Genomic DNA, 20,411 nt, shown 5'->3' on the forward strand with positions numbered 1-20,411 from the left:
AATCTTAAAAGATTTTATAACTGATAAATGCAATGAGTTGTTAGGCCTGCTGGCAAAGAGGTAATAGGCTATATTTCCATTCAGCTACTCGGTAAATATTTATTAAGTGCCTACTATGTGCCAAGGCATTGTGCCAAGTGCTGGAGACATAAAAAATTGCAAAAGACAGGCCCTGCACTTATGGAACTCACAGTCTGGTGTGTAGATGAAGCAGATATTCTCAGATACAACCAGTTTATTTTGTTTGGCTACACTCATTTTTTTAAAAAACTATCTTCTATCTTAGAATTGATGCTAAGTTTTGGTTCCAGGGCAGAAGAGTGGTAAGCACCAGGTAATAGGAGTTAAGTAACTTGTCCAAGGTCACACAGCTAGAAAGTGTCTGAGATCTGATTCAAACTCAAGATCTCCCATTTTCAGGCCTAGCTCTCTACCTACCTCATTACATTTTTTTGTTGACAAGGGTGGGCTTTACTTTTGGAAGGGGAGGTTTGAGAAGGTGGGTAGTGGGAGGGAAATGGCAATTTTTTTAAGAAAGAGAAAGACATGTAAAATTACACAAAAGAAAGTTCAGACGAGGTCATAGGGAAGTAGTGTTGCTACTACTAATATCAAAGATATGCCTTAAAAAAACATGAACTGATGTGCAATAAAATAAGCAGAAAGAGAAGAACATTATAAACAGAGACTAGCATTGTGGTACAATCAAATGTGATTGACTTTGCTACAAGCAGCAATGCATTGATCCAGGACAATTTTGAGGCACTTATGAGAAAGAATGCTATCCACATCTAGAGAAAGAACTATGGGAGTAGAAATACAGAAGAAAACATATGATTTATCACTTCTTTATATGGGTATGTGATTTAGGGTTTTGGTTTTAAAGGATTGCTCTTTTAAAAAATGAATAATATGGAAATGGGTTTGAATAATAATATATATGTACAACTGAGTAAATTTGCTTGTCACTTCTAGGAGTGGAGAGGGAGAAAACATGAGGAAAAAACTTTTTTTTTTAATTAAAAAAATTAAAAAATTTAAAAGAATTAAAAAAACAACAATAGCTATAATACCCGTGGTGGAGGTTAGTTAGCCTTCCAGTGCCATGAAGTTTATTTGACTTAACATGTTGGCTAGTAGCAAGTTTTTTAGAAATTGGCAAAGGAAGTATTGAGGATATGTTTGCATGTGTAGGTCAGTAACTGCTAATTCTAAATTTTGGTCAAGAATGAAAGGTGTGAAAAATTTAGAAGTTTATATACTGACATGAAAGAAAGAAGGCAGCACCTGATATCTCTAACTTAGATGCTATAATGAGGTTTGTGAAGATTTCATCCCTTCATTTATTTGACTATTCGATTCTACAACTCATTTGTTTTTACAGGTATGTTAGGCTTACATAAATGCCAGGGCAGATTGACTGGAAAATATTTAGTGCCATAAATTTAAGTGTCACTTGGAGCTTATACCTGTTGATAGCTTGATAGGAACAACTGTTTAAATTTGTTGTAAAAATTATCTCCCAAAGCAGAATCTTTATTTTATACAGATAATTTATTGTTGATCAGAAACATTTTAAAAGTCCAAGAGATAGTCTGGTTGTGGGAAGATTTTGTTTAGAGACACAAGGAAACTTGGTCATATCTAAGAACATGTTTGTTCTTTTTTAAAGAAAAGTAATTCAAGGCTGTATAAACCTTGTTAGGGGAATCTTATTTGAGGAAAGTCAGAGCTGGCACCTTCTGAGCACCCTTGGCACACTGTAGTATTGAGGAGGGCTTCTTTTTGGTAAGCTAACCCTACCAATGTAGATTGATGGCTGGTGCAGTGGAATCAGATCTCAGGTCACATCAGTTCAGTAGCTCAGTATGTAGCCCTGCCCAACTAGATTTGTGGGGCATTTGTAAATGCATTTCAGCAGTTTGAACCTGTACCAATTCACTTAAATATGCTAAATACAGCCCCCAATAAGGCAGTGGGGGTAAATGCTGGGTAAGTTATTTAAAGTAGAACTCATTTCCTGAACAGTAAAAACAAGATATCTTATAATGTGTGAATAAGTCTGAGATGCTTTTTAAAACCTTCAGATATGAAAATAAGCCTACTTTGCAGTAAGAACATTTCTAAAGTGCCTACCTATTTGTCACAATTTAAAATCTTGAGAACTATGTTGTCCTAGTTAACCTAGAGCATATTCTTTTCAAAGTATATATAGCTTTTTCTATCATAACTTTTAATGTTGCATAGAGTAAATCCTTAAAATGTCTCTTTGTAGTAACTATCTCTTTTCCCTTTATCTCCTCTGTCTCTCTGATATTATAATTATGCCATTTTACTTCCCCTTCCCTGGATTCCTGATGATTTTTAATGAGTTTTAGGACAAAATCACAAAACCTTTCATGGATATTTTATTTTTTCCCCCTTGGTGCTTCTTGACTTCATTCCTGACTTCTTCAGCCAATAAATCCAAAATTTTTCTTGACTGTAAGACTCCTAGATACCTTAGAGTATTTGTATTCATATATAAATGTATATATGTATACATTTATTGAGGGTCTGATATGTACTAGGCTGTGTGTTAAGACCTAGGATTTAAAGAGAACTGTGAAGTAGACAAACCTGAATCCTATAAGAAAGACAAATTATATGTAGCATTAAATATGTGTATTTATATACATAAATACATATGTACATATAACAATGTATTATAAGAATATACATGTATAAATGTAATTTTAAAATATTTACATGTGCTTATTTATCCAGGTATATATTCATATTTATTCTCCTAACTTCTGAGAAATGGGTATATTAAATGGCATTAGGACCACTTTAAAAAAAGCACACTGGGGGGCAGCTGGGTAGCTCAGTGTATTGAAAGCCAGGTCTAGAGATGGGAGGTCCTAGGTTCCAATCTGGCCTCAGACACTTCCCAGCTGTGTGACCCTGGGCAAGTCACTTGACCCCCATTGCCTAGCCCTTAGCACTCTTCTGCCTTGGAGCCAATACACAGTATTGACTCCAAGACAGAAGGTAAGGGTTTAAAAAATAAAGCATACTGAAAGCTAAGATTATAGTGCTATCATATGATAATGGGGCAAGTAATGGTTCCATGGAAAGTAGAACATTATAGATGGAGTTAGGACATGAGTTCAAATGCTGGCTCTATTATTTATTGACTAGATGACCTCAGACTAGTTACTCTTTTGGCCTCAGTGTCCTCATGTGCAAAATGAGGAGGTCAGACTAGAGGTCTGATTCAGTTCTGAATCTTAATTCCATGAGCCTGTGAGCTGAACCAGAAAAAGTGAAAAGTGTCTTACCCATCCCAACCTATTTAGAAATCTAATTTTAAGTGGCTAGTTTTTTGGTCCAAATTCTTTAAAACATTTAAGGTTTGTAGATAGGTCATTCCATTTGGGAATCAGTGTGGTAGAGGGGATATAGTGCAGGGCTGCAACTCAGCAGACTTGAATACAAATTCAGATTTTGCCACATTCTATATGACTTTGGTTTTATTTCTATTGAGTGAACTTTGGGTTCTTCATTAGTAACAAATTAATTGTATTATCTATTTGCTTTATGTAGGATCCTTTCATTTATTATCCTAATATTCAGGAAAGGAAGACAAGTTCAAATCCAGCCCTAAACACTTACTAGCTAAGTGACCCCAGGCAAGTCACTGGACCTCTGTCTCAGTGTCCTTAACTGTAAAATGGAAATAATAACTCCTTCCTCCCAACAGGTGGTAAGGATGCAATGAGGTGATATTTCTAAAAGGCTTCCTCAGTGCCCAGCACATAAAAGCTCTTTACAAACACTATGAATATTATTAGAGCTCCATATTTACAGATGAGGAAAATGCATCCCAGAAATGTTAAATAATTTACTGAAACTCACCCAGTTTGGTTCAGAGGACGCTTTGAATCAAGGTCGTGGGAGTCTGGAGCAAGCAGATGCTCCACTTGGGAGTACACTGCCTCTCATGGAGTACATGTTTAATAAAAGCTTATTGAACTGAACTTGTTGACTCCCTTTGCCATTCTCAGAAAAAATAAGCCTCCCCATCGATTTCCCTATGTAGAACATTAAATTCCTTTCCCAATTTTTTTTTGCCTTAGAGTATATAAATAATATGCATTTTATATGATAAAACATTTTTTCATTTTTTGAAACCTTTGAAATACTTTTGAAGGTATATTGGCATCATTTCTTTCCCTCATTTCTAGATCTAAAGAATTTGAAACTTTCTGTCCTTCATTAAGTAAGCACATAGTAAGTACCTGTTATCTATCTATCTATCTATCTATCTATCTATCTATCTATCTATCTATCTATCTATCTATCTATCTAGATCAGACATTGTTTGGCATTTGAGATGAAAATACAAAATAGACCAATCCTTACCCTCAAGGAGTTTGTAGTTGGGGCCAGGGGAGTGAGGAACAGCATGTATTCCAATAAAGAAATACAAAATGTAGGCTGAGTAGATACAAAGTAATTTCCAAGGGCAGCTTCTAAAGCAAGTAGATTAGGATTCAGATCTATAGGAAGTGGAACTTGGCCTGAAGTTGGGAGGACTTGGGTTCAAATGTGGCCTCAGACACTTCCTAGCTAGGTGATCCTCAGCAAGTTCCTTAACCCCAATTGCCAAGCCCTTACCACCAGACCCAATATTTAATATTTATTCCAAGTCAGAAGGTAAGGGTTTTGTTTTATTTTATTAAAAAGGATACTAGGAGTTTTGCAGGATGAAGATAAGAGTGCATTTGAGGAATAGGGGAAGTTTGTCCAAAGGCATGGAAACAAATGCAGTTAGTGTAAAAGGAAATAGCTGATGGGCTAATTTTGCTGGAATATAGAGTTTATGAAGAAGAGTAATGGGCAGGAAGGTTGGAAAGACAAGCTGGAATCACAATATCAAGGAGTTTAAATGCCAGTTATAATTTACCCTTGAGGAAAGAGGCTCCCCCTGGAGCTTCCTGAGGAGGAGTAGAGGTAGGGTGACATAGTCAAACCTAGGCTTTGGGAATATTATTTTGATAGCTGCATTGAAATGAATAGGCAGTAATATGCTAACATGAGGAATTCTGAAGAACAAGAGTAAAAGATGTTTTCAAAGATGTTATAACTTAAAAGAGAAGATGAGCTGGACATGTGGTGAGAGATATCAAAGTGACTAGGTGAGTGACAGTTGGGTGGCCAAAGTGTTCCACTTGTTCCCACCAGGTAGTGGAAGAATAGTAAGGACTCTACATAGTAGGCTAAAGATTCTGTGACAAAACTTTCATCAGTCTGTAGATAATGGTTGCACCAATGAGTTAAGATCATTGAAGAGAACTTCTAAATTGGTAAGATAACATCTACTTGAATATTTGAGATAAAGGATATGTTGGAGAGAAGAAAAAAGACAAGAAAAACAGCCAAGAGGATAGTGCAGTAATTTGGCCAAGAGGCAATGAGATCCTGAACTAGGGTGATTAGCTTGTGATTAGAATAGGTGAAAGAGTTATTGCACAAGAATTATTTCCTTAAGAAATCTTCAAAAACATAGAGATACCGGGATGCATTGAGATGCTTTGCTTTCAAACTTGACTTTTCTGCAAAAGACTTTAATATATTTAAGTGCCACAAATAGAATGAACAGCCCCCCCTCCAAAAAAACCTCTAGCCATATTGCCTCTTAAATTGCATACATTCCCTCCATTTGTCAAAGAATTACTTTATCTCACTTCCTTCTTTTCTTATGCTATTCAGTCTTTGAATAATTCTGTAATGAACACCAAAGAAGAAACAAAGAAAAATGAGGTATTTTGAATACTATTTGGAGTTCAGATATTTTATAGAAATTTGCATATGCCCCCTTTCCCAAATGCTTATGGATAAAAAGGGTGGGGAGATAAAATTTTTGTTGAAATGGATGTTATTATATAAAAATTTATAACTTAATGAATATTTTCCCATAGGATGTTTATGCATTCTTCTGCATCAGATGCTTTTAAAAAATTCTCCAAAAGGCATTCAAAAATTAAATCACTGCAAAAATCCATTTCAAAACTCTTAAATTTTTGTGCAGATGTAATAAAATGACAAAGACTTTTCTTATCTGTTTTATTTAACGTGAGCTAAAGTATGCTTCATTTTTTTCAAGGATCTGATTTCCACTGGTATGAGTTCTAATCTATTGAAGCAAGTGGCCTGCCTTTTGCCCAAGGAATCTTAAGTATTATGAATATTATTAAAAATTGTTAGAGATGCTAAAGCTAAAAAAACTCATTACCTTGTAGCTAACCTGGTAAAAGACTTTCTGTGAATTAATTTTCTTCAGGTAAAAATCTATGCATGTATTATCCTACCTGTGCTGGAATACCTTCTAGATATGTAGGAAGTGCCAATATTTGTACTTTGTGTTTTGGGAATAATGGGACTAAAATAGCATTTTTATGGTATTTGAACCAAATACCAGCAAATGAATAATAGTTTTTGCTGAGATAGCATTTCTGTAAAATTATTGGAGTTAAATTGTTTTACAACACCACACACACACCCAAAATAGGAATCTCTCTTCCTCATATGTATATATTTTAATTTAAAATACATTGCTTCATCTTGAAGCATTTATTAAAGTTTTATTGTTTGATGAAAAATGTAGTATTTCTATTATAGTACAAAAATATTATGCCAGGTTACTTAGTAGTTTAACCATATGCTATAGTACTTTTGAAAAATCTTGTATAATTTTTCTGTCCTGGGAGCACATTCCTCCTCTCCAGTGTATTTTTACTGACAGTGATGTCAAATTCTTTGGGGAACAGTTGGAAAGGAAAACAGCTAGGGAGATGAGGATTGGATCTTTGGGGACTTTGGGGAGGGAAAGCAATAGAGGGAATTGGTTTCTATGGGTAGCTCTTGAATAAAGAATTGTAGTACAGGGGGAATCACATCTTTTGAGGGAGATTTAGGGAATGTAGAAGGGATTAGTCTAAAGTCAGGGAGTTATTGGGAATGAAAGTGGAAATCTGAAAGGGATGAAAAAATTCTTTTGGATTTCTTTTAAAGATGATAGTATAGCTTTGGGAATTGATTCCTTTGGGAGAACATTAAGATGAAAGTAGGAGTAAAGATCAGTTTTGCTTTTTACTGCTGCTCAAGTGGGAAATCCTGGATATGAGAAGAACTTTTGTTAGCCATGATTATAAATGGTCTGGCTACGTAAACTTGCCTAGTGATATGTATGAAATAAGTTCTAATTTCCTTTTTTTAAATTGTCTTATCAGAGTATGGGAATGGCTGGCGGCTTTCTTTCTATCTCTGTGTTTCATAGTACTCCTGATCTTTTAAGGTGTGACTTTATCAAAGTTGGAATCAAAATGCAAAGTAAGATGCAGGGCAAGCTTGTTCTAGTTAAGGTTCCTGTCACCAGACCATTGCAGTGTGGAACAATGGAGACATTACCTGACGTCATTAGATGTAAGCTGTGCTCCTGCTTCTATGGATGCTTTTATCATGATTTTAATAAGCTGATTAGCAATGTGTACTATGTGTAAAGAAAACTCCTCCCACTAATATTTTTCATATCCTTGTGGATATGGTTTTGATATGACTTAAGAAGAGCTAGAAAATTTGCAGATCACAAAGTCAAGATTCCCTCTCCCAATAAGAGTAAAAGAACCCTTTGTATTAAGGTCAGTGGAAATTAGGGAAGTTAAGATGATGTAGACAAGAACTAGTAACTAGTTTGTTATGGAATGGGCTAGATAAGTGTAATTGCCTTCAGACCTGTGGTTTTCAGTTTTATTTACATAATCGAGTGCCTTGGAAGTCAGGAAAAAATTTTGCATCGGGCTTAAAAAGTCAGACTTTTTAATTTTTATGTTGTTTTAGATTTTTAGTCTTGCTAAAAGAGTTATCCTTATAGGTTTGGTAACCTTTTTCAAGAGTTAGAAATGCATATTTTTTTGTAGGTTAGTATACACTGTTTGCTGTAATTTCCTTTTCTCCATAAAATTCAAAATTTGGAATCTTGTTTATCATGCAATTAAAAAACAATAGTCACATCATTCACCATTTACATCCTGCAGATATGTATTATGTAATTTCAGAAAATGAAGTTTTTGAGTGTTCCATATGACATAATTAACATCACTTTAATACAATAGTTTTCCAAGTTAAATTGTTTGTTACTTTTTATATATGTTACCTTTTAAAAAAAATCAGCTCAGGGTGATTTTACCAGTTTTCCTTTTTAAAAAAGAAATAGATGCATGTTAGCTATTAAACTGTAAAACCCACTACTTGAAGTGCTTTGTCTTAATTTTTTGTCATAAAATGTGTTTTGGTTAGCTTTTTCAGATTGGAGTTCATATATGTGTGTATATAAATAAAGATATGTAATGTCTTCTTAAATTATAGATGTTTTATATTTCCCTGTATATGGAATAGGGAATAGGAATAACTTTATATTTCTAATTATGAAATTGTTCTTAACAATCTTAAAATCAAAATTTGATAGAAGAAATTTTTCGTCTTTCAAGAGGAAGAAATGAAAATATGACAATATTTAAAGGTTTCTGTTCCCCAGCACTTATTTCTTTCCTCTAAAAATGTAACAATATATTTTTACTTAGTAATTTAAAAACTATTCTTTGAAAATTATGTCTTTTATTCTGATAATTAGATTTTGTTTTCTATCCAAAATTATAATCAGTGGGGCAATAATAAAACATTCATGGTGATTAGACTTTTGTGAGGGTTCCTTTACTCCGTTGTCTATTACAGTGACAGGCTCCTCTAAGAAAGTAGATTTGCTGATGGCTTTCTGTGAATGACTTACTCTTCTATCTTTCTTTTCATGTGTCCTTCTTTTTGTTGTCATAGAATTTTGGAAATTTTCCCACAGAACATTTTGCCCTTACTTTATAATAGGTCTTTGAGAATATTCTAGACAAACCAAAGGTGAATTGGTTAATTCTAGTTCAGATTACTTTTGTCTGCATTATGAATTTTAGGTTTCATTTTGGGCTAGAAATGGACAATATATGTAAATTGGGAGAAGATAAAGAGTCAGTCTTTCCTAAATGAATCAATCCTTACCTCTTTAGTGTCTTTTCATTTATTTTTGCATGGATTCCTGGTATTGCTCATGTACTATAATATACATGACAATCCAATATTAAAATTTTAATTTGAGAAACCTGGCTTTTTAAAACTGTCTTTTTCCATTGCCTTATGTTTGTGAGCTCATTACCTTTGCTCCAGCTGGATAAAAGTTGGGCAAACAGACACCTTGACAACTGCCAACAATACCACACCTTGGCCCTCCTAGGTACAGAATACTTTCAATTATTTCTTGGATAACCTATCTTTTCCCATCTATATGATGCTATTCACAAACACCAACTCAATTCTATAATAGTCAAAAATTAAAAATCAGGTCAACTAAAAAAAAAAAAGCTATATTCCTTATTTTGCTGTTTCATTAAAAAAAACAAACAAACAAGAGCTAAGTTGGGTGAGGCAGATCCATGACTGCAATATGAAAATTGCTTCCTGTTGGCTTTATGATTATCATCCTTTTGGGTGCTTCATAAGGGCCAGGTTTTAACATTGTGGCTCTTTAGTGACCAGGCTGTACATCAGCTGTCTGAAACTAGCAGGTTTATTTTGTAAGCCTAAATTCCAGTCTTTCATTTTGTTCCTGATGCAAGTATTTGAATGAGAGCAGGATGGTCCATAATTAGGTGAAATAATGTGCTTTTGCACTTAAGGTGTAAATTGTTATTAATCATGGTATTGGTTTTTATTGCTATATCTCTTCCTAGTAATATCTTGGACCAAGGATGGCTCCCATGCTGGAATTACTAGATGTTTCCCCAGGGTGATTAAAAATGGAATCTAACTAAAATCTTTATTCTGTAGAGAACTAAAATCTTTCCATAATTAATAATTGTCCTTTACCCTTTAGATTTCTGGTTTAAATTCTACTTACATTTGTAGACAAAAGATATTTCTGTGTAAAAAAGAGCTTTCCCCTGTTTTTTGTTAATAAGTCACAACACGAGCATTTTCTTAAGTTTTTTACTATGTGCTTGTCACTTTGTTAAGTACTGAACAAAACAGATCCTGCTCTCAAGGAAATCACATTCTCATGAGGAACGCTGCATATAAATAACTAAGCCCACAGTGTCATATACATGTTCACAGAGAGTGAGGGTCTGTGGATGGGGAATGACATAAAATCCAAATTTTTTTTGTATCTTTATGAGTTTTATTGATTGTTATTTTTCTCTTTTAAATTTTTTTGTTTTACTTTGTGACTGGGGTGGGACAAGAAACATCTAGGTGTTATAAAAAAGATGCTTTTGAAAAAAAAGATGCTTTTGTACAATGGCAATTTTTAAACTACATTTAATTAAATTTGGATCTGGAGGAAGGTTTCAGAGTTTGTACTGTACTTTTATTTCAGAAAAATTCTAATAATTGATAGATTCCTTAGAAAAGCCTCAAAATGAAGAATATTCTTTTCCATCTGCAACTACCTTTTCCCCAGTTTAAGGATGAATAGGTCAAAGGAAAGCTATCATATATTATTTATAGCCACATGGTTCATTATTTGGGTAGAAAACACTTTCGATTTGACAACTTTTAGTTCTTTTAGCAATTAGAATTTTAAAATTCCCTGAAGTGTGGAAAATACTGAGAAACCTGAAAAATTATTTTGTAAGAATTTGTTCTGCAATCTCTTTACTCCTTCACTTCCTACAGTACCATCCCAGCCCAACCTTAGGAAGTGTTTATGGGATACCTCCTTCACACATAACACCCTTGTACACATCTTTTTTTGTTTAATTTAGTTAGATTGTTAGTCATTTTTAGTGGAGTTTTATGCTGGACTTTAATAAGAAGTGAATTATTAGCATTAGTTGAACTTCATTAAAACATTTTCTCTTTCTCTTCTCCACCCTGTGTTGTTGCTCCATGGTGCTTCTCTCCTCCTGGGAATAAGGAATGCAGAAGATTTTGTTTTTACCACAGTGGAATAGAGGGGTATGCCTCTACTGCTGCATGACTTAGCTGTTTAAAATTAGTGGAATTTGGAACCTTTTCCCATAAATCCCAAACTGTAAAAACCTGAAATCTCCACAATATAAAGATGGCAAAGGGGAAAGGTAATCATGGAAATACTGCTTGGTGTATTGATGTATTTTTTGAAAGGCAAATTAAATGAAAGTTTTGTAGGGAAACTGATTTTTTTCTTTTAAAAGAAGTTACCAGACTTCAGTTGAGAATGTTTTGTGGCAGGAATGAGCATTGACTTTCCCTGGGCACTGTTTCTGTAACCCTCTTCTACCATAGCTATGTTCATGCAGCATCTGCCTGATCCTTGTTGTAAGCCCTGCATAATGAAACCATCCTTTTGTATGAGCTGTCAGATATGCCAGATTAGATTGTCATTACTTATTGAGACACTCAATTTAGTAACTTAAGTGAAAAACTGTTAAGTTATTGTGATTAGTATATGGTTCACAGTCCAGTGAATAACTAGGAAGTTACTGTGTCGTTGGGCATTAAGTTCAAATCAGTTTTTTTTTTTCTTGGCAAATGGAATTTTGAATCATTATCCATTATGAAACTTTTTTTATTGAAGGCTAATCTGGAATATGAATTTTTAACAAAAAATAAACTTACCACGTGAGCATAGGCAAACCCAATATATTTTCTGTTTTTAAGTTATTTTAGCTATGTCAGATTCTTCTGGCAAGGATACATACTAGAGCTATTGCCTTCTCTAGTAGATTAAAGGCAAACAAATTAAGTGACTTACCCAAGGTCCCACAGCTAATAAAAGTAATATTAGAATTTAGATCTTTCTGACTCCAGGCACAGTGCTCTGTCCACTGCACCACCTAGATGCCCACCAATATATCACTCAGTTTATATTTATTATGTCATTCAAATTCTGATAGGCATGGTGGCTCTTGCATGTAATCCTAGCTACCTGGGAGGTTAAGGCTACTAGAGTTTTTGAGCTCAGAGTTCTGATCTATAATGATAATAAAAGCTAACATTTTTATAGTGCCTGCCATGTGCCAGGAACAATACTAAGAACTTTTGAAATACTAGTTCACTTGATTCTTACAACTCTGTGAAATAAGTACTATTTTCCCTATCTTATAGATGAGGAAACTGAGACAGAGTCTAAGTCACTTGGCATAGGGTCACATAGCTAGTTATACTCCAAGTCCATTGTTATCTAGCTGCCTCATACCTACACTGAGCTCTCCAGTTTGGTGTTCACACTAAGTTTAGTTTTAACAGGATAATCCCCCAAGAGGGAGGGGCACCAAAGACTTACCTAAGAGGAGTGGAGCTGCTATACTGATTGAGTAGTGGCTTTGAACCTGGAAGTAGCACCTGTACTTCCAGCCTATGTGAGATGAAGAGGCCCAGTTTTTAAACAGTTTTTATAAAATCTATCTATATATAGGAGGTCGGAGGGAGAGGGAGGGGAGGAGAGAGATACACAGAGAGAGACAGAGAGAGAGGATAGAGAAAACGTGTAGCCTCTGAACTTTCAGCCTAGACTAGTTGGAAAGACTAAGCTCTTAAAATTACACGTGAATGTGAATTTATACATATATGCCTGGCATATGTATATGCATACGCATGTGTATGTATATACACATATATAGAGGAGAAATATACTTATAGCTATAGCTATATCTTTCATATTCCCAAGTTGGACTTTAACATATTTTCTAACACTTGTGTGTTATTCAAATGTGTATCAGATTCTGGCTCTTTAAATTTGGGATACTTTTATTCTTTTGTTATAGGCAATTCTGTATCAGCAAGTATAGTTATATTTACAGTATATTATTGAAATTTTAAAATCATCAAAATAACCAAAAGTACAACTTCAAATTAAGCTTTGGTTGTGCATTATTTCTGTCTTAAAATTATTTAAAAGTGGGAATATTATATGAATGATAATCTATACCATTAGTTATTGTCACTAAAGATTTTTAACCTAAAAAACCAGAATATTTTGTTGTTGTTTCACAAATATACATGTGACTAAGTTTTAATTTGTTGTATTCAAGAATGATTATGTTATTAGTTAAGCATCTCACATATAATTTAAACTATAAGCTAATTAAGTTATCTTCATAAATGATTCATAAGTTAAGTTAATTCATAAATTTGCTATATGGTACTAACCTTTTCTTCAAAGTAGTTAAGTTTCACAACAGAAATAACTTAAAAATAGAAATAGATATGTACCATTATCTTGTTTGTTAATTTCTTTTGTAATATTTAGTAATATAGCTGTTTATTCTCTCTTTAGAATGTCTAGATCTGTCCTTTGGAAAATCTGTAAAGAATTTTTAGTATTAATTTTATAAGAATAGTTATATTTTCATCTTTTTTAATTTATTTTTTATTTTAGGAGATACTACTACTGAATTCTTACCTTTGACTTTAGTACTTTTGTTTTTAGTCATGTAAAAAGGTGCTAAAGGGGAACAGAGATCCTGTGATATGTTAGTACTATTTAGGTTACAAGATTTGTCTTGTCTTCTCTGTATATTTTCTATTTAATGTTAGTTTCTAATAAAATAAAATTTAAAGGAATTTTTCCCCTCACTCCTCCACCAGTTCTATCCTTTAATTTATTACAACTTTGATGTCCTCATCAGTCACCAGAGAAAAATAAAAGGAAAAGAGAAAAGGACCTCAGAAATAATGAAGACTTGGGGTTCAACTTTTTCTTGAATTAAATCCTCAGTGAAATGAACAGTTCAGTTCACTAGATAAGATTTATTCTTTCAGACTTTCCACTTTGAGCTCAGGTACTGTGTAGTCTGAAAATCACATAATTTCTCTGAGCTTCAACTTCTTCTGTATCACTTCATAGATGATCTTCCAGTACAGTTTTTTTAAGAACCTGTGAATTTAGGTTTCAAAATATCAGCTATAAATTTTGTTTTTGTATTTTTAAGAGAAAAACTGTTTAGATACTTATTTAGAATTCATGCAATTGGTAAATTCCAGGTCTCAGATTCAGATGGCACTGCTTCCTGACCCTCTACCTACAGTCTGATAATTTCTTTAGCTTTTTATTAAGGACTAAGAGTGAATAAATGTCAAGGACAGAACTGGAACAGGCAACAGATTCCTTGTTTCTTTGTTGCCCTTGAAGGTACTGGATAATAAAGGGACAAGTGCTTACATGTGTTGGATTTTGTTGGCTGGATCCAGCTCTAACATAGAGGCGACAGAGGTCAGATCAGTACCCTGGAAGGCTGGGAAAGCTGGAACTGGAACAAAGGAGCCAATCCCAAATGAACTGGTTTTAAGCAGGACAAAATCAGAAAATGCTTTGCTTATGAGAAATCTTGCATATTGCTTGAGGCAATGGGGTATTCGATTTCCTATTCACATTTTCCCCCTGCTATCAGTTCATGTTTTTTGTTGTTGTTGTTGTTGTGTTGAATAGATTAGTGAAGACTTATTCCAATGAGGAAAACCTAAAAATTGTAGTTACATAAAGCTATTAGAATCACCCCCCTTCAAGTTTTAACAAAGGAAAAATGGGAAATTGAGGCAAAATTTCAAGAACATATTGATTTGAGTACCATAACTGTAAAGTCAATCACTATAAATACATAGTTAAAATTTATTGAGTAGTAATCCCACATTAGGAACAGTACCTGCCAAAAGTTATTTTTAAAACCTTTCCAATTTAACAGTAATCATAATGAAAGCTGACATTTACATAGCTGTTAAGGTTTACTTTACATTCATGTTCTCATTTGATCCTCATAACCCCAGGGGGACCTCTGGTAATTTTCTGACAGTCTCTTTTTGAGATTATTTAATATCAAGAGTCATGAGTTGTCCTCTCAAGATAATTTCCCCACTTTCCTGTGCAACCCTTTGCAAATTACTTTACTTCTATGTATGTGTTCATCTTGTGTTATATACATGTACCTATATGTATATGTACCCTCACTTGCCCAATTTGCATGGTTTCTTAGTCTAGTAACTGAATTCAGCAAACATTCATTGGACATTCTCTCCTACTATCTGTAAGCATTGTACTGAGAATGGTGTGTTTAGGGAGTGGGGTCATATAAAGACCAAAATTTGACTTCAGAATGTTGATAATCATTAAAGAGATATAAGATTTGATCCCAATTACCTGCAAAACAAAAGCAGGTAAACTAAAAGTTCTATTTGAGAGATACTTCGTGCTGTGACAGAGAAGAGAGAATTTATTTCTGACCAGAGAGATCAGGGAAAGCTTCATGGAAAAGATAACATTTCATTAGACATATGAAATGATTAGTGCTCATGTACAGTAAGAAAGCATATTTCTTTTTTTAGTGCCAAATTGCCAGGACTCTTTTATTGATATGACCCAGTTCCTAATAATTTCTAAAATGAATGAATGAAAAAGGATTTTATGGGATTGCTATATTGTGGAGCATTGTTGTGGTAGATGCTAGAAATATGAATACAAATTCTCCCATCCCCTCTAGGAGCATACATTCTGATTAGAGAGTTAGCACATTTAGAGAGTTCTGGCCAGGGTTGGTGAGCAGAGCCACAAAGAAATAGATTGACATTTGCTTTTCACTATCTCTTCCGGTCCTGATTTCATTTGGAAAACTGGAACAAGTGTAGAGGAGGGAAACAGCTGAAAAAGTAGCTAGAGTAGTCTAGATACAGTGAAACACAATGAAGCACTTACTATGGCTCTCCCCATCTTCAGATTTCCAGGGGTGAAAGAGTTAAATTTTCTAGAGTAATGTCAGATAATACCAGACTAGAGTAGCTGGCAAATGAGGAGAAATAGTATAAAAAGGAAACTTTCTAATAGAAATATGTAATAAAAAAATAAAATTTAAAGTCACATAAATAATAAAATTACTATATTATTTGGATATTAATTATTGTCATTATTAATAATTAGGTATTAATGTATGTGTTATATTTTCTGTTTGATCTCTAATTATCAGCTATTCAGTAACACAGTCAAGTATTTTCTGAACATCTGCTTGGTGATCATAACTAAATTAGATGATGTAAGAGGTACAAAGAATCATAAGACTCAATCCCAGCTTTCAAATTCAAATAAGCATTAAAGAAATGGAGACTATAAAATAATAAAAGATATCTAGGAGTCAGGCTAATTAAATGCTAAAGATCACCAAATTATATTTTAAAAGACGCTTTAAAATATTTAACTGTAATTTAATAAGTTAGCATTAAATTGCTATTGGTTCAGTATTTAATTTTCATATTTCAGAATAAAGAATGCTTATATTTGACCAGTTCAGTTGGGTATGTGGATGTATATATACAGAGGAGGAAGACAAAGTTAAGGAGATTGTTGTAGTTGTCTTAAATATTTGAGATAGAATATTGGCTACCAAGATACCTTTATGCATTGCCTAGAACATAGTAGGCATTTCATAAATATTTGTTGATTAATTAATTGGTAATCAGTTACTAAATTTGGTAAAATGCAATTCAACAAAAATTTAAGTGCTTGACTTGTGGTAAACACTGGAAGAAATAGAGAAATAAGACATGGAGACAATCCAGTTTTGTTGTTGTTCAGTTGCTTCAGTCCTGTCTGACCCTTTGTGACCTCATTTGGAGTTTTCTTGGCAAAGACACTGGAGTGGTTTGCCATCTCCTTATCTAGTTCATTTGACAGATGTGGAAACTGAGACAAATAGCATTAAGTGATTTGCTCAGGCTCACATAGGTAAGGAATGTCTGAACCTGGATTTGAACTCTGGTCTCCTTGCCTCCAGGCCAGCATTCTGTATACTCTTTCACCTAGCTGCTCATTATAATCTGGTAGGAGAAATCAATCAGGAAGCATTTATTAAACTCCTATGGGTCAGGCACTTTTTCCAAGGCCTAAATGTTTAAAGATGAAAATGAAATTTTCCCTATACCCAAAGAGATTGCATTTTATAGGTAGGATAATACTGAAAAATTAATTAATAGTATGCCAAATGTAATATTCTAAATGTAATATTTAGAAATTTGTTTGGAAATATACTATTAGTTAAAGATTGTTGGTGTGGTTGCTGTTTATAAAATAATTAACACTTAAATCATGAGGATGACAGTAGATTTTTAAAAATTTAATTTTAATATATAAGAAAGAAATAAAGAGGGAAAGAAATAAAAATATTTCATAGCCTACCAGCCCACAAGACTGTCTTCTGCCCCATTCACCAACCTCCAGAGAGAGTGAGTCCAGCCCTGAACTCCAGACAAAAACCCAACCTACTCTATGATCTTATTTTTATAGTCCTCCTCCACATCACATCCTTTTTACTGTGTCTTGGTCTAAAACAGCTCAGGAACCAATCAAGGTCTCTCTGTTTGGAGCATTCCAACCAAGGCAATGAGCTGGAGCATGATCCTAGGAGGAAGGGTTCTCTTCACACAATCTGCCTGTGATTCTTTGGGAGATGAGCATGCTGAAATCTCCCAGATTTGCATGCCTTGTCTCCCCAATGAATCATTTCACATAATCAGTTTTTATCTCTAAAGATCTCTTACTAGAGGTGCACACACAATTGCACTTTCTAAGGGGAAATTACAATAATTTGGGGATTTGAGGGAAATAAAAGACAAAGAAAGCAAAACCAGTGATTGCTAGGTACATTGACAAAAAGCCAATTAGTGGGCAAATCCCTTTGGCATTAGGGTTTACATTTAGAGTAAATGTGTTCAACCCCCCCACCCCCCAGTTCAATTCACTACATCCCAAAGTTAATTCTGGATCTTTTGATACAGTATGTAGTTTCTGTAGGTATCTTTATGGTGCCTTCTTCCAAAAGTTCACTTTCTTGATTCAGAGAGTTAGCTAACGTCTTTTCCTGAAATTTCTCTCAAAAATTTTTTTAATCTAGAATTCTACAAAAATTATACAGTAGGAACAACACACACATGTAAGTAAAAATTATAATGTAGGGGAAGGGAATGTGGGGGTTGAGTGGTAGTTGGACAGATTAGGAATGGATTCATATAGAAGATGGTACTTGAGTGAACGTTGAAATGAGAGATTCTAAGAGTAAGAGAAGGAAATGCCTTATAGGCAAAAGCCTGTTGATGGGAGATGGAGAGCTGTGTAACATGGTAAAGAACATCAGGCCACTTTGGCTCAAGTCTAGAGTACAAGAAGGGGAGAAATGCAGAGGGAAGCTAGAAGGGTTCTCTGAAACCAGCTGGGGAAGGGTAGTAACAGAAAGAGTCTGCAATTTTCCCTTCTCAGTGACTGGCATCAAAGTTGTGCCCCATGAAAAATTGGTATCCCTGGGGCTAGTCTTGTGATGCTGAGCCCTCGTGCACTTCATGAGGCTAATTCTTGTGGGAGAGACACACATACAGTCTTTTGCTTGCCCTGGATTTGCAGCTTCCCTAGCATGGTGGGACCTGCCATAATTTCATTCTACTGACATTGCCTTTGAGGTTGCCTCCATATCATAATGGGGCATCAGAGTAGAACATAAGTGAAATATGTAGTGAATTGTGTCATATATATTATATATACATCTAATGCACACATATATATATATATATACATATATATATATATATATAACTTAACACATAAAAGGTTTAGGGTGGTTATATTTCAGGCATGTCAGACAACTCTTTTGACTGGGAGAATAAGAGAAGGCTTCAAAAGAGAGGAGTAATAAAGGTCGAATTTTGATAATGTGTGGGATTCCATTGTTGAAGATTGTAAACTGAGGCCATTTCTAGGATTGGGGGATAGCTTGAAAGGACTTGATGAGGAAAAAGTCTAGTTCAGCACTCTCATTTTACAGATATGAAACAAAGCAAAGAAAAAATGACTGCCTAAAGTCATCTAGGTAGTTAATGTAAGAATCCAGATATGAACACAGATTTTTTCACTCTCATTCTTATATTCTTTCCACTTCATCATGTTGCTTTCAAGAAAAAGGAAGCTGAAGGAAGGTCATGGAGCTTCTCAGAAAGTAATCTAAAGAGACTGGACCTGAAGAGAAATGGACGTAAGGAGACATTGCAAAACCTTTGAGCAGTGAAATGCTATCATCAACATTACTTTGGGAAATGAAATGGTAGATTCTTGCCTTCTTTGGCTATTTAATAAAATTCAATGCCATTACATAAAGAATTATTCTCAAGATATGAAGTTTTCATATAGTTTTCATGATAAAAGTTTTTAAAATTGTCTGGCAGCATATTGTACATGGTAAATACTTTCCCCAAATATGTGTTAATTTGATCATAAAAATTTACTGAGTTTTTGAAAACAAGAAATCCATTGAACAAAAATCCATTGAAAACTTCTTATAATATACTAGGCTGAACCTATTGATTTATCATGAATTTGGCTTTTTTCAGTCACTTTGTGAGATATTTCTTTAGCACTATGATAGTTAACTTGAAATTTTCAATTGTACTTTCTTGATGGAATAATTAGTGCAGCTAGTTAGCATTTAGTGTAGCCTTAAAAAGGAAATTGGATTTGTAATTAGAGGTGTCCTGGGTTCAATTTTTTTTCATTTTAAAATATGTTGATACAATTTTAATAATCATTTTCTGACATTTTGTGAACCATGTTTTTCTATTCTTTCCACTGTAATGTGATACAGATTATACATGTGTTATTATATAATACATATTTCCATATTCATTATATTGTGAAAAACTAGGTTCATATCTTGAGCTCTGCTAATTATTATCTGTTCTGAGTTTGGGTAAATTACTTAATCTCTCTAAGAGTCAGTTTTCTCATTTGTCTCAAATAAGAAATTAGACTAGAAGATCCCTAAAGTACTTTTTCAATGAATATATATATATATATATTCCACCAATCAAATTCATGGGCAATTGTTTACTTTGTAAAGATTCAATTACTCTTCTAGAAAGTATAGGAATAGAAGGGCCTTTCCTAAAAATAATAAACAGTATATATCTAAAACCATCAGCAAACATCATCTGCAATGGGGATAAACTAGAAGCCTTCCCAATAAGATCAGGAGTCAAACAAGGTTGCCCATTATTACCTCTATTAACATTGTACTAGAAACACTAGCAGTAGCAATTAGACAAGAAAAAGAAATAGAAGGTAATAAAATTGGCAATGAGGAGACCAAGCTATCACTCTTTGCAGATGATATGATGGTCTACTTAAAGAATCCTAGAGAATCAACCAAAAAAGTAGTCGAAATAATCAACAACTTTAGCAAAGTTGCAGGATACAAAATAAACCCACATAAGTCATCAGCATTTCTATATATTTCCAACCCATTTCAGCAGCAAGAATTAGAAAGAGAAATTCTATTTAAAATCACCCTAGACAATATAAAATACTTAGGACTCTA

At 33.9% G+C, this 20,411-nt stretch overlaps 1 protein-coding gene and 1 long non-coding RNA gene across 9 annotated transcripts in view; one reads left to right on the top strand and one right to left on the bottom strand.

Annotated features, from left to right (window-relative positions):
- Positions 1-20,411, top strand: part of IKZF2 (IKAROS family zinc finger 2) — a 207,482-nt gene that overhangs the window by 60,209 nt on the left and 126,862 nt on the right. The gene's annotated exons all lie outside the window — the stretch shown is intronic.
- LOC130455823 (uncharacterized) lies at positions 10,841-14,493 on the bottom strand. Its single transcript, XR_008913985.1, has 3 exons — positions 14,234-14,493; positions 12,356-12,427; positions 10,841-10,994 (listed from the first exon to the last, which is right to left on the bottom strand). It is a non-coding gene; the product is annotated as an uncharacterized LOC130455823 (long non-coding RNA).

Source organism: Monodelphis domestica, chromosome 8 (assembly GCF_027887165.1).
Source record: "Monodelphis domestica isolate mMonDom1 chromosome 8, mMonDom1.pri, whole genome shotgun sequence".
NCBI classification, from domain to species: domain Eukaryota; kingdom Metazoa; phylum Chordata; class Mammalia; order Didelphimorphia; family Didelphidae; genus Monodelphis; species Monodelphis domestica.